At 39.3% G+C, this 17053-nt stretch overlaps 1 long non-coding RNA gene across 2 annotated transcripts in view; it reads left to right on the top strand.

Annotated features, from left to right (window-relative positions):
- Window positions 1–17053, top strand: part of LOC138156411 (uncharacterized) — a 166365-nt gene continuing 149312 nt past the window's right edge. For both annotated transcript variants that reach the window (XR_011167144.1, XR_011167145.1), the window contains exons 1-2: window positions 1–291; window positions 934–1062. This is a non-coding gene — a long non-coding RNA (uncharacterized lncRNA). The remainder of the gene's footprint in view (window positions 292–933; window positions 1063–17053) is intronic.

Here is a 17053-nt window from a genome sequence, read left to right on the forward strand (position 1 = left end):
TCACAGTTTGGGGCTTGCAAAGATGTTGCTCTCGAGACTTCCTTTCCCCTCCCTGGTTCATCAAGTTCTTGTTATACATCACGCAGCCTTCCTTAGAGTCACCAGAACAACAGAATGATGAACACTAGGGCCAGCTAACCCAGTGACTTCTGTATATTATAAGAAAGAATTGCTGCCTCTGGGAACTAGGAAGAGATGCATTGAGATTCATTTACGGCCTTTCTAGAAGAGTAAGGAAATAGATACACTGGGAGTGTTTGATTCTGACACTGGTTAGCTGTATGGCCCTGGGTAAGTCACTTAATCTCTTAGTATTCCATGCAACTCTTTAAAACTATCAATTGCATAGCTAATATGGAAATATGTTTTATATGACTCCATATGTATAATGAGTGTTGTATTGCTTGCATTCTCAGTGGGTGGGAGAGGGATTGGAAGAAGGGAGAGAATTTGGAGCTAAAAACATTTTTAAGTTAATGTCAAAAAAAATACCCCAAAGAACTTTTGCTCCTGTGGGTTATATCTGTTGGTAAAATTAAAATTGGGGTGTGTCTGTGTATGTGTACATATATATCCATATATACACACACATAATCCATATATTCATGCATCCATACATATACACACATACAAATATACATACATATCCATACACACATATATATATATATATATATATATTCATCCATCCATCCATCCATCCATCCATCCATCCATCCATCCATCCATTCATCCATCCATCTATATGACTATACATTGCAGAGTTGCTGTCAATCTGTGCTGGTAGAGAGACTTTCCTTATTGGAACCTCTTTAAATCAATGAAACCACAGTTCTAGACATGAACGCCCCCCCCCCCAAATAACCTTAACACAACCTATCAATAGTACCCAAACCCTCCAATGAAAATACTTTCCACGTCTGCCTCTTTCAGGCCTCGCTATGTGCATTGCTTCAGAAGTTGCCCTGAAGTCACTATCCTGTACACTCCACGAGAGTCAGGACTATGTCTTCTTTATCTTTGTATGCCTGTAATTGCCTAGCACGTGCTTGAATGTCACAGGTACCGTACACGTTTCTGTCAAATGTGTCATTACTTAATCTGACTCCATATCCATCTCTGGGTGTGTCTCACTTGTGATGATTCATTCCTAGTTGTCCTGAATTTTGGGGACCTTCTTCCTGTTTCTTCGACTGCTCTCTAGGTTTTTCTCACAGGGTTAGAGTGATGGCATTTTCCTTTATTCCATGTATCCAAGGGAGGACTTTGCCATGCTCGCGATTCTTTTGTTTGCACCTGTTTGTCACCAGTGGCAAGAGTATATTTGCCTCTCCTTGGCAGAACATAGATGTATAGCCAATAGAACACTCCCCAGTTCCTAAGGACAAGGGGCATAAGCTATCAAAATAAGTGATATAAGTGACCGATGGTTGCCAATATTCAGAAATCCTGGCCTTTGATCTTGAATCTATTTAGTTGCCCCCTCCCCCACTGGCCTGTTACTTCAAACCCTGACTTAGTCTAAGCCCTTGTTGGATGCTGCTGGATGCCTTGGGTTTGAACTCACTGCTTTATCTTGGATCAAGCCAGTCCATTTATGGTAATGAGCAGAGTGTGTGTGTTCATAATACTAAGAATAACAATAATAACTAGCATTTATATCATGCTTTAAGGTTTGCAAAGTATTTTTTTATATATATGATATTATTTGATCCTTATAATAACCTTCTGAAGTAATTTCTGTTATTATCATAAGTTAATTAAAGCTGGGGGAAGCCTTGTAGCTTCAGCACCATTTCACCATGCTGGATGTTGCAGCCTAGCTGTCTGTTTCTGAATTTGGGGATGTTCATGGATATCTTTTGGAGTCCAGGGTCAAGGCACTTGATTTTCCTAAGGTCCATATGCAAGTGTATACCAGAATTAGAGAAATGATAAGGAAGTTTTATTTCATATTCAGTTTGGACTCAAAGGAGTTCTTAACCTGGCGTTCATAGACCCCAAATTCACAGGAATGGTGGACTTGGGAAAGAAAGAAAATAACATCTTTATTTTCATTAGCTTTTATTTTGTAATCTTATTTTATGCATTTAAAAACATTATTCTGAGAAGGGGTTCATAGGCTTTATCAGATTGCCACAAGAAGGTTAAGAGTCCTCAGTCTTAGAAACATGTATCTGAATTACATCAGCTGAAATTATATCAGCTATATCATTAGTCCCAATTTCATGTTCCTAAAGGGTGATCATAGTCTCATGGAATTGTAGATTTATAACTGAAAGGGAACTTTGAGGGCTTAAAGTCTAGTTCTCTCATTTTATAGATGAAGAAACTAGGTCCCAAGGAGTTCCCCAAGGTCATTTCATCAATAACAGTTCGATGATTAGAATTCACACCCCCCAACTCTAAATCCAGTGTTCTTTTCACTATGCCTGGCGAAATCACCAGTGCCCTCATTTTCCACATTGCACTGTCATGAAATCATTACCTCTGGTCCTGGGGCATTGTCCATAAACTCCTTTCTCTCCATCTCTATCTAGTAGATAGAGAGACCTTCCTCAGAGAGACCAGTGTGACTTCCCCTCCAGAAAGGCTCCACCCCTCACCTAGGTAGGGCTAGATATGACCCACTTGTCCAGGGGTTGTTGGTGGCTTTGTGGAAAGTACTAGTTTCTAGTGGAGAACAAAGTTCTATATGGGACTTCTTTCTATTAATTAAAAAACTTTTTTTGCAGTCTTAAGCATCATCCTCAATGCCTCATTTTCCCTCACCTTCACCCACACCCACCCTTCATACTCAACCTGTTATCATGTCTTGTTGATATTATCTTCTTACTATCTCTTGTATACATTCTCTTCTCTGCTCTGCTACCACCCTGGGGCAGACTCTCATTACCTTACACCTGGAGTATTGGAATAGCCTTTTGGTTGGTCTCTTTTCCTCAAGCTTCTCCCCGCTTTAATCCATGCTCCAGTCAGAAGACAAATTAATTAACCTGAAACTTAAATCTAACCAGGTCACTGGCTTATTCAATAAACTCTACTGGGTCCCTATCACCTCCAGGATCAAATATAAAACCCTCTATTTGGCATTCAAAGACCTTCACAACCTCCCCACTCCCCATATAGTCTTCTTATACCTTATACCCCATCATGTGTTCTTTGATCCAGTGACACTGGTCTCTTTGCAGTTCCTCATACAAGACACTCCATCTTCCAACTCTGAATGTTTTGACTGGCTGTCCTCATTGCCTGTAATTCTCTCCTTTCTCGTTCCAGCCTCCTGGCTTTCTTCAAGTGCAGTTAAAATCTCACCTTCTACAGGCATCCTTTCCCCATCCACCTTCATATCACTGCCTTCTCTCTGTGGATTATCTCCCATCTACCCTATACATATCTTGTTTGTACCGAATTGCTTTCTGTATTGTCTCTCCCATTAAACTGTGAGCTCTTCAAGAACAGGAACTGTCTTCTCCCTTTCTATGTATCCCCACAGTGTCTGGCACACAGGAGGTGCTTAATAAATGATTATTTACTAACTGAATACTTAACACTTCGTGTCTTCTGTGGGCAGGCATGAAAGGAGAACAGTCGTGATTATGGAGGGCTGAGATTTATCAACATGGTCTGTGTCATTTGCCTTTTCCCAGCCAAGAGAAAGTTGTGTGGTTTATTTTTTCCCCCACTCTACCTGACCCTTCTGTTCTTCAGTGCTTTCTCATTCCTAATTTGTACACAATCTTTAGGCATTCTCTTTCTCCTTAACAGCTGCTGCCCCTCCACAACCAGATTATAGGCTTTAAAAGGGACAGCATTCCTTTCCACAGAACATAGCTCTCCCTCCCTAAAGAGAACATAACAAGGGTTTTTAATTGAGACATAAGAAAATTTTTTCCACAGCCATATTCATGTAGACAGACTTAAATATTGTGGTCAATGCTGTCCACAGGAATTTTCTTTGGAGTTGCGGGCCTGTCTTTTGCTGCAGGCAATCATAACAGTGGAATCCAAACATTCCTGGACTCTCTGTACTCAGAATGAGAAACGGGTAGTATAAAAATGAATGACCTAATACAGTATATGTTTTCCTGAATTTTGGCACCATTTCCCTAGTTTTTCAATCTGAATCCTGTTCTGGCTGCGGCTTTTCCATAATCTCTCATGATTCTGACTCAGTTAAGAGGTGGCCCTTGCATTTCCAAAATATGACTTCATTGATGATCCAGTCCATTTGGCTAACAATTAAACAGACTTTAGAGGCCTATTAAAGGAATGATGGCCATATTAGAGCCAAGTAGAAAAGAACGCTTGTACAAAGAAGGAGGGAAGGGGAAAGGAATAAGCATTTATGTAGCACCTACAATTGCTGAGTGCTTTATACAAATATTATTTCATTTGTTCCTCACAACAACCCTGTGAGGTAGGTCTAGTGTTATCCCCATTTAACAATTGGGGAAGCTGAGGCAAACAGAGGTTATATAACTCACTTAGCTGGTAAGTGTCTGAGACAGGATTTGAACTCGTCTTTCTGACGTCAAAATTCCCCAGTCCACTCAAGATAACAGAGAAACCCCTCTTGATGGTTCATCCATTGAAACTTTCCAAGAGTCATCAGGGCTACATTGTTGATCTGTTGCTGAATGACCTTTGTAGGAGACAAGAGATTGGGTGCTTGGATTGTGACTGTAAGGGTTAATGAATGTTTTTTGAATGCTTTGAGACCTGTGGATGAAAAACTTCATAGAAGGGCAAATTGTTATTAATCATGATGATTATCACTTGTATAATATTATTGTCCTTTGGCTTTATAATGTGATAACAACTTCTAAGGAAATAGCAGACGCTTCTTAAGAAAGCTTGGTATTTGGGACCCTTACTTTAATAGTTCTAAAGATAAGGTCAACTGAATTTCATCCCTTTCATGGGCTGCCATGAGATGGATTGTTATGTATTAGCTGCATTGAGTCTGGAACACAGCTACAAAATCTTTATTGAACTTTCCACAATGGAAAAACAAAATGAATAAATCACACACATGTGTATATATGTATATGTGTGTGTGTATACACACATATATTGCCCAAAGAACCACTAGATGCATGATGGGAAACCTATTGAATTGCACACCATTATGTATATTTTTTACAGATGCTACATTGGTTAAAGAGCTGGGCCCATAATCGAGGAGAAAGAAAAAGAAATTCAGAAATGACATTTGAGAAATTGTGTAGTACTTTCAATTATCGTTACTGCTTTCCCTTAAAAGAGAAAGGCCCGTCTCTTTAACTCCCACATTCTTCCAGTGATGTTATATGATTGTGAATTTAATATATTATGATCTCAGAAGAATGAAATTTACAAATAGCCTACAGGGAAACGTATGGATGTATGGTAGAGAGATGTCATCGGCAGGATGTTACAAATGACTATTTGCAGTGTTATCACAGGAAGTGATGATGAGTGGGCTGGGTCAGTATGAAGAATGAGGAGTAACAAATGGATAGCCTGGGTGGTCCATTGGCACCTATGAAGTATTAAAAGAATAATAGAAGTTGACTCCATCATTGGTGGTGTTAATAGTGGCAGTGGCAAGAAAATTCTCTATGGAGAATCTTTAGAAAAAACATAGATGAAATTTGCTGAAGATGGAAAGGTGTGAAAGTGTTGTGATATGTTTTGGTGGAGGGAATAATCAAAACAATGAAATCACATATCTGCGGAAGCGCCAAGTGCCATGATGGGACGTACAACAGTAGTCCTGGAAAAATAAGGATTTACCATTTTTTTCTTTTGACAAGTCAGCTGAATTGTGTATCACCAAGTGCTGGGGTGTTTTGAGGAAGTTCCTTATCAACTCTTGTATGTATCCTACTTTTTGGTAAGAGATAAGAATTCAAAGTCAAGACTTTTGATGATTAAGACAAGCTAATGAGACCAAAATCTATAAACACATTTTTGTTATTTCACACAACAAGTTTTGCTACTTTAAAATCATGTCTTATCTATGAAAATAATTGAGAAAATCTTTTATTTATTGTTGATTTACATGAATGAGATCAGGAGACAGAAAGACATAGAGGTATAAACACTTGGATTTAGAGTTGGAGGTCCTGGGTTCAAATCCCATCTCTACCACTTTGAAAGAAAACAAACATTTCTGAAGCACTTTACTATGTGCCAGGCAAGCTAGATGGTGCAGTGGATGGGAATCAGTGGTCAGTGGGCCTGGAATCAAAAAGATCTAAGTTCAAATATGGCAGAGGAAGCATGGTTTTGAAGTCCAGAAAGCCAGGAAAAGTTCTGATAGAAGAATGAAAGCAGGCCAACATGGATGGCCTTTCTCCAAAATGGAGCCTCCAGGAGGAATTCACCAGCGGGAGAAGGGGCTGGATATTGTAATTTCTCCTTTCCTTGTTTCATTTCCAAAAAATGAAGGGATAAAACTGACTGACCTTTAAGGTTCCTACTAGCCCCTAAATCTTTGTTCCTATGACTGTGAGAAAGCATTGCCCCAGAGAATAAAACTAGGAGAAAGATATGGAAGTTTCATAATTTTAGATTTAGATTTATGGTTAACATAAGAAAACCTTTACAGTTAGAGCTGCCCCAAAGCAGAAATGTGGCTTCTGAAGGTGAGTTTCTCTGACCATTTGTTCAGGGAAGTTGTAGAGGGATTCCTAGGTGTGTGCTGGATTAGGTGAACTCTGATATCCCTCCCAATATATGATGTCCTATGAGTCTGTATTTACTTAACAGTTAGAAATTAAGTTGTAAATCCATCCATTGTACGTCAGATGAGCTTATTTACTGTAGTTGCTATGATTCATGGAACTGTGGTGCTTTTAGTGTATCTAAACTTCACACCCCACCCTTCTTGGGAAGACTATGGGTTTGCCATCTCCGAGAACTATTTTTTTTTAATTCAATTTCATTTTATTAAAAAAAAAACAGTACGAACGTGTAGTTAAGAAGAAGATAAAATTCCCATTTTGGTCATTTCCTGCTCTACCCTACCCCTTCAAGAACCATTTGGATAGAAGAAACTAAGGTGAGGCTTAGCTCCCTGAGGCACCGTGAGGACCTTTAAAATGGCTCCAAGACTTCTCAGTAGCTCTGGAGACTTAGCTAATTAGAATAATGAACATTTTACAACCGGTCATCAGCAAGACAGGAAAAGGACGTATGCTGTGCTTGGAAGGTAGATTTTTCACTTGAGACTTTCTCACAGCTTTTGCTTGTATGAGAGCTTTCTATCAATCAACCAGCAAGCATTTATAAAGCTCTTACAGTGTGCCAGACACAGTGCTTGGGATATAAAGACAAAAATGAAGTTTTCAGAACAAAAGTTCTTTCCCTCAAGGAGTTTACATTCTCTGAGGGGAACCAAGATGGATGCATAGCATATACACATATGTACATACACACACATATACATATATGAATATATTTACATAAGCACATGTGCATATTATATTGTACATATAAGTATATATACACTTTATATAGGTATATATATATCCATATACATGCATATCTGCATGTGTGTATATATATGTATGTATATCTATGTGTGTGTGTGTACAAGAGTGGTTTGCCATTTTCTTCTCTAGCATGTTCCCATTTTTAAGATGAGGAAACTGAAGCAAACAGCATTAAGTGACTTGCCCAGACAATTAGTGTCTGGAGTCAGATTTGAACTCAGGTCTTATTGACTCCAGTCCCAGCACTCTATACACTGTACCACCTAACCACCCATGTATGTGTGTATGTACATGCATGTGCATGTACATACACACATACATGTGTGTTACCACACACTTATATATACATATATATATAAATACACATATGTGTATATACAAAATATACAAGGTAACGGGGAGGGGGAGGAAGAAAATAACATCTTGGGGCAGGGATTAGGAAAAGCCTTCATGCAGAAGGTGGTGTTTATCCTGAGCTTTGAAGGAAGCCAGGGAGTCTAAGAGGTAGGGGAGGCCCTTTCAGGAATGAAGGACAAAGGGTTGGCAACATGGTGTGAAGCACTATCTGCGAATGATGAGAAGGCCAATTTGGCTGGATTGTAGAGCACTCGAAGGGGGGCAATGTATAATAAGGCTGGAAAGGTAGGTTTGAGCCAATTTTCAAAGGGCTTTAAATACCAAACAGAAGACATGGTATTTAATCCAAGATAGAACAGGGAACCACTGGAGTTGGAGTTGGCTGTTGCTTTGGAAAAAACCTATTAATTATGGATGAAAAGCAGTTGATGAAGTCAACATCCTATCATGAGAATATATGGGAAAAGCCCCATAAAACTCCAGGGCAGCTGACTGCTATATTAAAGCATCATTCAGGAGCCAGTGGTGATTGAGCCCTGTTATAGCAAATCAGCACTTTGCTTTTGCATTTCAACACGTGCATTAGCCATAGAAGCAACAACAAGAACATTGGAGTTTTCACTACTGGAAGCAATGTTGGGAAAGGACATTTCATGTAGATCTGTAGAGAGCAGACTATGTTTGTATGTACAAAGTATACTGGTCTCCTTACCAGAGAACAAGGTGAAAGAGCTGTAAGAATATTTCTCAGGGCAGCCAGGTGGCTCAGCAAGTAAGAGCACCGGCCCCAGAGTCGGGATGACCTGGGGATCAAATCCGGGCTCAGATACTCAGCACCACACCCAGAAATAACTGGCCGTGTAACCTTGAGCAAGTTACTTAACCCCAATTGCTTTGAAAACAAAAGAATATTTATCTACTATCCAAGTTTGCAGGGAGAATAAAGTATCCTTTAAAAGAATGGGAAAGGGGTGGCCAGGTAGCACAGCGAGTATGAGCACTGGCCCCAGTGTCAGGATGACCTGGGATCGAATCCAGGCTCAGACACTTAGCACCCACCCAGAAACATCTGGCCGTGTAACCTTGAGCAAGTTACTTAACCCCAATTGCTTTAAAAAAAAAGAATGGGAAAATACTTCCTAAAGGAAAATAAAGCAGAAAATCCAAAGAGTTAATAGAGAACCATGATCTTTGTCAGGAAGTTGGAGAGTGGATGGGATATGACACCTAGAAGGAAGAGAAAAATGACCATCAGACATTTAAAACTTTGCAATAGTCATGAGGTGCTTCAAGAAGGTGTGATTAGTCCTTGTGAGGAGGAAGCAGCCTTTTGTGCTCCAAGGGGTGATGATGTGGGTCCACAGAGAATGCCAGGAGGCAGGTTATATGTTCACCAGGTTTAGATCTGAAAGAGTACTTTGTGGTCATTGAATACAATCCCCCTCATTTCATCAATGGGGAAACTGAGACATGGAGGAACTAAATTATTTGTTCTAGGTAGTGTCAAAAGTAGAATTTGAATGCAAGCCCTATTTCTTCCATGCTAATACTGGCCAGAATAAGTAGCGGTGAATAGAGTTGGAAGGGGAATGTCCACTGAAAGGTGTCAAGGCAAATATTTGCTGACCTGATATAAGTAATAGAAATGTCTACTTACTGAGTTTCTGGGACATATATCTAGGATTGAAAGGAAAGCCTTTCTAACTTGTCAAATAGGAAAACTGTTACCCATTTCAAATGACAGAAACAAATGACACAGCTATAAAGAAAGCGTTTTCTGGGGATTGTGAAGTCTTAGGCAAGAAACTAAAAACACCAGAATTGATATTTTCATCATTTCTATCAATTAAATGTAGAGACTTTAGAAGAGAAAGAGTAGTCTGACTATGGCATTGGTTACCCTGCTTTTAGGATACAGAACAAATTCCTAATATAAACGGTCGCACATAAGAGGCATGCAATAAATGTTTGTTGAATTTAATTTAATTGAACAGTGGGGTAAGAAAATTGGAGGATAGTTTTTAAATTTCCATATACACAATATGGATGATTGTTGGGTTTTTTTTTTGGATGACCCTTGTCGGAAAGGAACAGAGTACTCTTTTTTTTGACATCGTAAAGCAACTTTAATGACCCTGAGAATCCTATGAAAACAAAAACCTCTCTTTTTAGTACCAATATTCTACTGATATTACCATAGTGCAATGAAATATACATTATGACAATATTATAAGAATTAAAATAGAATATTACAAGAGTTAAATGAAGAGGTTCGTGAGAAGGCTACAATATTTAGCCAATAAGAAACTTCAAAAAACAATGGGAGTAATTACATGATAGAAAGAGAATGTCATGTGATGAGCATGAAGTGTGGCAGATGGTTACAGGGTTCCGCTGCTATCCTTATAAACATAAAGTCAGTGGGCATTAAGGAAGGCCTCTAGCAATTTGGGTAGATAACCCATGGGAAGTATGTAACAGTTTATGGCCAAGAGTTGGATAAGATGGGCAGACATGACTGGGTTGCAATCCAAATCAATAGAAGTCCAAAATCAATACTGTCACAAACCCATTTATGTCTTTCAATATATTAAATATTTTATATTATCATTATATATCTATATTTATATCTATTTGTCTATACATAGATATATGGATATGATAATGACTTGTTGTTTGTCGTTCATTCTTAAAGAGGCCCACATATCTATGCATATGTACATATATGTATGTGTATGTACACATATATTTATGCTATCGTGAAACCTCAGTAAACGGCTTGCTCTGAGTTACACAACTAGTAATTATCAGGTCTAGAACTTGGAACTCATATCTTTCAATTATAAGACTTCAATACTTTCTATTCCACTACATTGCATAGAAAATGGCAATATGTGACTGTCCCTGGGTAATAAGTTCCACTAAATCTACAAGGAAAGTAAGAATACTACATTTCAAAAAAAATTAACTAAACTTGGTGTTATGTGAATGGGAATCTAAGATCTTCCCTGCCCCTAGGCCCTTTGATAGGCTTAAGTGACTCTGAGAACCTTCTTTGATTTGAGTATATTTTGAATATATTTTCAAATATACTCTGCCCTCTAATAGGCTGAATGTGGTCACATGGAGCCTGTGGCAGGAGGCTTGTTTTTCAGGAATGCCCACACCTAGTTACTTTGTGATTGGGCAGTGGGTCAAGAGGACTGTGACATTCTCTGATTGAGAAGAAGGCTATATATACCATGATGTGAGATTTTGTTTTGGGGCTTACTTTGAGAAGAGTTGTGTGATTTGACCAGACAAGACTCTGGGCAGCCATTGAGCCCCCTGGCTTTGAAAACCCAGATGTTGGTGCTTCCCTCTCTGGTAACTGACTAAGTATGAATGTAATGGTCACACAGCTGGAAGCCTGTCTGCTGATCTGTTTCTCTGTCTGCTTGTAACTTCTGCTTGTAATTTGTTTGTATTCTCTGAAGTTTGGGGTGCTGACCTTTTCCCCCTGAACTAGGTAAATGACATATGTTTTATTAAAGCAAGATTTTTAACCCATTTTGAGTTGCTTTCCTTTAGAAAAGCAGATCTAGGAACCTGTGTTGGCAGCCACCCTGGGTATGCTAGAGTGCTTGCTGCTACACTTGGTAGGAGTTATTTGTTATGTTATGGGAGAAAAATCTTAATTATATTAATAATACAGTGGAAGAAAGTCTCTACTTTGGAATAAAGAATTCTATTGTGCTCCTTATATCCTCAACACCGAGGAAAGTGCCTAAAACATAGTAGTTGCTTAATATTTATTGAATCACATTAATTCTAAGGCTGAACTTATATTGCTCTACCTGCAAAATGATGATCATGTTTATATTACCTACCCTGTGAGAATACAGAAGGATAACAATGAAATGTATAGGGAAATTAACAGGTGGAACTGATCTGGGACTAAGAGTTAGATCACGATAGTATATCTTTTTTTTTCCATCCACATTTTTTAAATCTTTCCCCTGTTGCAATACCCCTCTCCTCATACGACAAGTGCACATCTGTTGTAGATGAGATCCATTCTCAGGGAGGAAATGAATGAGTTTTAATAATGTTTTGTGTTCTAAGCTCCAGTCTAGAACTTTTATTCAGTCCTGTATTCTGACCTATATTCTATCCAGTCCTCTTGATAAAGAGTATAAAAAATGCAAGATGTAACTGACATCTTACAAATCTGAACAAGAGAGATGTATTCGTGTTGCTGCTGTTTGTCCTTCATTTTTGGAGAGGACCATGCCATCAGGAAGGTGATGCCATGACTTGCAATTGAATTGGATTTAAGTGAGGGAGGGATGTGCAAAGTCCCCAGCCTCACTTTCTCCTCAGGAGACATCTGGGTCCAGCGGCAACATATAAATCACGATGACTGAAGATGGCCCCCAGGATGTATTCATTGGCCCTTTGAATGTGTCTGTGAACTCAGCTCATCCAATGCATAAGTAGCAAGGGTTTCAAGAGTTCCAGGTTCTGAACATGATGGAAGTTTAATCTGGGATTGTAGTCAATGTTGCAAGTGTTATGGTTCCCTTTTAGGTTTGTGAGCCATTTGGGAGTTTATAACTATGGTCCATGGAGCTGCACTAATGATTCTTTAATGACACCTTAAACAATAAATAATTGTAAAGAACAGTATGAGTAAGATACCAAAATACCCTGGGAATCATAATACATTTTTGTTGTTGTGGGTGAGAGAGATTTGATAAACAAAAAACTTTGGGAAACTCTGGTCTCAGGTGAGGCATCCTGAGAATGGCCAAGAAAAAAAGTATTTGATTAGGTCTCAAATTCCTCCATCCACCAAAGAAAGCTGGAGAAGATTCCAGAGGTCAAACAGGCAGTAGGGTGGCCAGACAAATTTATCAAGAGTAATATTTAGTTGTGTAAATATCAAGGCCTAGATCAGACATGAAATTAGCTTGGAGGCGATAGGGGCTAGACTTGTTATTTCAATGATATAGAGAACTTTCGGATGAGACTCTCCCTCTACCAATGCAAATTGGCATCTCTTGTGAATTCTGGTCTTAGAGAGCCTTTTAGAGTAATGATAAGTTAGGTGACTTACCTGCAGTCACATAGCCAGTATAGATCAGAGGTGAAATTTGAACCCATCTTCTTGCCTCCAAGGCTAGCTCTCCATACACTCAGGCATACCACCTTTCAATAGTGTTTTATACTAGCATTAAATCGTAAGCATTAGACCAACATTAAATCATACCTTGCAAGGCATACAATATTTACTCTCTGTGTCTATTCACCTATCATGCTTTGTAGTTTTGTTGTTTTTGTTCAGTCGTTTTGTCATGCCCAGCTCTTCGTGTCCCCATGCACCATAGCACTTCTATCCTCCACATCTCCCAAAGTCTGTCCAAACTCATATGTTCTTTGCTTCCATGACACTATCTATCCATCTCATCATTTCCCATCCCCTTTTCCTATTGTCTTCAATAAAAAGATCCAACACCAGGGTCTTTTCCAATAAGTCCTGTCTTCTCATTATGTGACCAAAGTATTTAAACTTTAGCTTCAGTATTTGGCCTTCCAGTGAATAGTCTGAATTAATTTCTTTAGGTATTTACTGATCTCCTTGCTGTCCAAAGGCCTCTCAAAACTCTTCTCCAGCATGACAGTCCTAAAGCATTGATTCTATGGTGCTCAACTTTCCTTCTGGTCTAGCTACCACAGCCATACATTGCTACTGGAAAAACCATAGCTTTGACCAAATGGACCTTTGTCAGCAAGGTGATGTCTGCTTCTTAGTATGTTGCCCAGATTTGCCATAGCTTTCCTTCCAAGGAGCAAGCATCTTTTAATTTCATGGCTGCAGTTGTTATCTGCAGTGATCTTTGAGGTCAAGAATGTAAAAACCTGACACTGCTCTCATTTCTTTTCCTTCTATTTGTCAAGAAGTGATGGGACCAGTTCCCAAGATCTTAGTTATTTGATATTAAGCTTCAAGTCAGCTTTTACACTCTCCTCTTTCACCTTCATCAAGAGGCTTCTTGATTCCTTTTCACTTTCTGCCATTATATGAGATTATTGATATTTCTTCTGGTAACCTTAATTCCAGCTTCTGATTCCTCCAGCCTGGCATTTTGCATGATGTACTCTTCATATAAGTTAAATAAATAAGGGGACGATATACAACCTTGTTGTACTCTTTCCAATCTTAAACTAATCAGTTCCATGTTCGGTTCTAGCTGCTACTTCTTGACCTTCATATAGGTTCCTCGGGAGACAAGTAGGATGACCCGGTACTTCCATCTCTTTGAGGACTTGACACATTTTATTGTGATCCACACAAAGACTTTAGTGCATTCAATGAAGCAGAAGTAGATATTTCGGGGCGGCCAGGTAGCACAGTGAGCGAGAGCACCGGCTCCAGTGTCGGGATGACCTGGGGATCGAATCTGGGCTCTGACACTTAGCACCCACCCAGAAACACCTGGCCGTGTAACCTTGAGCAAGTTACTTAACCCTGATTGTTCATAAAAAAAAAAAGACATAGATATTTTTCTGGAACTCCCTTGCTTTCTCTATAATTCATCGAATGCTGGCAATTTGGTCTCCAGTTCCTTTGCCTCTTCTAAAACCAGCCTGTTCTTCTGGTAATTCTCAGTTCACATATTGCTGAAGCCAAGCTTACAGAATCTTAAGTGTGGCCTTATCATTGACGTGTCAGATGATTGCAATTATTTGGTAATTATCTTTGGCATTGCTCTTCTTCAGGATTGGGATATAAACTGATCTTTTCCAATGCAGTGGCCACTGCTGAGTTTTTCAAATTTGTTGGCATATTGAGTACAACACTTTAACAGCATCATCTCTTAGGATTTTAAATCATTCAGCTGGAATTCTGTCACCTTCATTAACCTTACTGTAAGCAATGTTTACTAAGTCCCACTTCACTTCATTCTGCAGGATGTCTCCTCTAGATTAGTAACTACAACATTGTGGTTATTGGGCATGTTAAGATCTTTCTTGTACAGTTCTGTTTATTTCTGTCACCTTCTTCTTAATCTCTTCTCCTATTATTTACCATTTTTTTGTCTTTTATAATGCCCATTTTTGCATCAACTGTTCACTTGATATCTCTAATTTTTTGGAAGAGATCTCATCTTTCTCATTCTATTGTTTTCTTCTATTTCTTTGCATTGCTCATTTAAGAAAACCTTCTTATTTCTCCTTTGGAATTCTATATTCAGTTGGGTTTGTTTTTCCCTTTCTTCTTTACCTTTATGTTTCACTTTCCTTAGCCATTTGGCTCATCAGACAGTCATTTCGCTTTCTTGTTCTTCTTTTACTTTGTAATATTTTTGGTTGTTGCCTCCTGTACAATATTGTGAGCCTTTGTCTATAGTTCTTCAGGCACATTATCTGCCAGATCTAATGTCTTAAATCTATTCGTCATTTCTACTTCATATTCATAAAGGATGTTATTTAGGTCATACGTATATGGTCTGATGATTTTCCCTACTTTCTTCAACTTAAGTCTGAATTTTGCTATAAGAAGCTCATGATCTGAGTCACAGTGATCTCCAGGTCTTAGTAGTAATCCCTTTTATAAAAACAGGCAGAGTGACTGTGCTGTACCAGAGGAACAGAGGGAGGATGTTACCTAGAAAAACTTCTGGAAAATTAGTCTTTCTCTGTATAATCTATTCCTCAGTCATGCCAACTCTACCGGCTTGATTTCCCCCTGTTTCTATCCTGTTCCTTCCCTAGAACATCCATATCTAGTATCTTTTATTCTAGGCTAGAAATGTCCTGTTTCTTACATGACAAGTATCTCCCTGTTTGTGTGACCTCAGGACTGGGAGATTAGATCTGCTTAAGAAGGACCCTATCTCTCTCTATAAAGCAATTTGGGGTTGGCCTTGACTCCAGAGGGATTTTTCTCTAAACTACCCTGAAAAATGGACATAGGAGATGTATTGAGTAATTGTCAAAACCTGGGAATAATTTCTCATAATCCCAACGTGTACTACCTCCTCCTGCCATGGCCTGAAGACCACTGTGCCCCAGGCTCCTTGGTAAAATACCTGTTTGGATCCCTTCCTTGGCCTTTCCTAGCTCCACCTTGGAGGTCTTAGTCCCAGCTGCAGTGGGAGGAGGTAAAGGAGAGCCATTGGTGTTGGAGGGGGGAATCACTGCCCAAATGTGAAGATATTTCTAGATCGGGTGTGGTCTGCTCCTGCTTTCTTCCCTTATTGCTGTAACATCCCTCTCCACTCTTCCTAGTGGTCTTCCTCTTTCCTTAAACCAGAGGTGGGCAACCTGTAGCCACAAAGTCACATGTGACCTTCTAGGTCCTCAGGTGTGGCCCTTTGGCTGAATCCAATGGTGTCTGAGAGACACAATTTCAATAAGTAAGATGGTGGGCAAACAGAGTCCTATGTGCAGAGACAGATGGTAGGAGGCGAGACAATGAGCAACCAACTAGAAATCATTCTTCTGAAGGGTAGCTAGGTGGTGTAGTAGATAGAGCATTGGCCCTGGAGTCAGGAGGACCTGAGTTCAAATCTGACCTCAGATACTTACTAACTGCCTGACTCTGGCCAAGTAAGTTAAATCCCCGATTGCCTCAAAAAAGAAAGAAAGAAAAAAAGGAACACCTTTGGTGGAGTCCAGGAGCTAGAGGAACTCCAAGGTTCCTTCCAGTTCAAAATCTATAATCCTTTTCATTCATGATCCCCTGACAGAGGACACAGTGGGAAGGAGAAGCAGATTCCATTCTGCAATGTGACATCTAGAACAGGCAGAAGCAAGACTAATATGGCAAAGGCAGACTCGGGTACAAGAGAAATCAAATCACAAGGGAATAGGGGGCATGAAGTATAGAGAGTCTGGGTTAATCAACATAAATAAGAACACTCAGAGAAGAAAGATGATGGGTCTGAAATGGAAATTTTGAGCTGCTTCTATGAAAAGTTTTATGCATTTGATGGAGCATCTGGTTCTCTCCCTTTTGGGGGGAGGGAGACATGGGTGGGTTACTCCTATAGATGATACCAAAGATGCCTAAGAGAAGGTATGCTAACTTTATTTTGTGTCACAGAGCCCTTGGGCACTTTGGGGAAGCCTAGAGATAACTTCTCAGAATGTGCTAACATGCATAAAATAAAACATGTAGGATTATAAAGGAAACCCATTATATGGACACAGTTTTATACATACATATA

This window comes from Petaurus breviceps, unplaced genomic scaffold (assembly GCF_028583685.1).
Source record: "Petaurus breviceps papuanus isolate PSGF00001 unplaced genomic scaffold, PetGlider_PUasm1.0 154, whole genome shotgun sequence".
Lineage (NCBI taxonomy): Eukaryota > Metazoa > Chordata > Mammalia > Diprotodontia > Petauridae > Petaurus > Petaurus breviceps.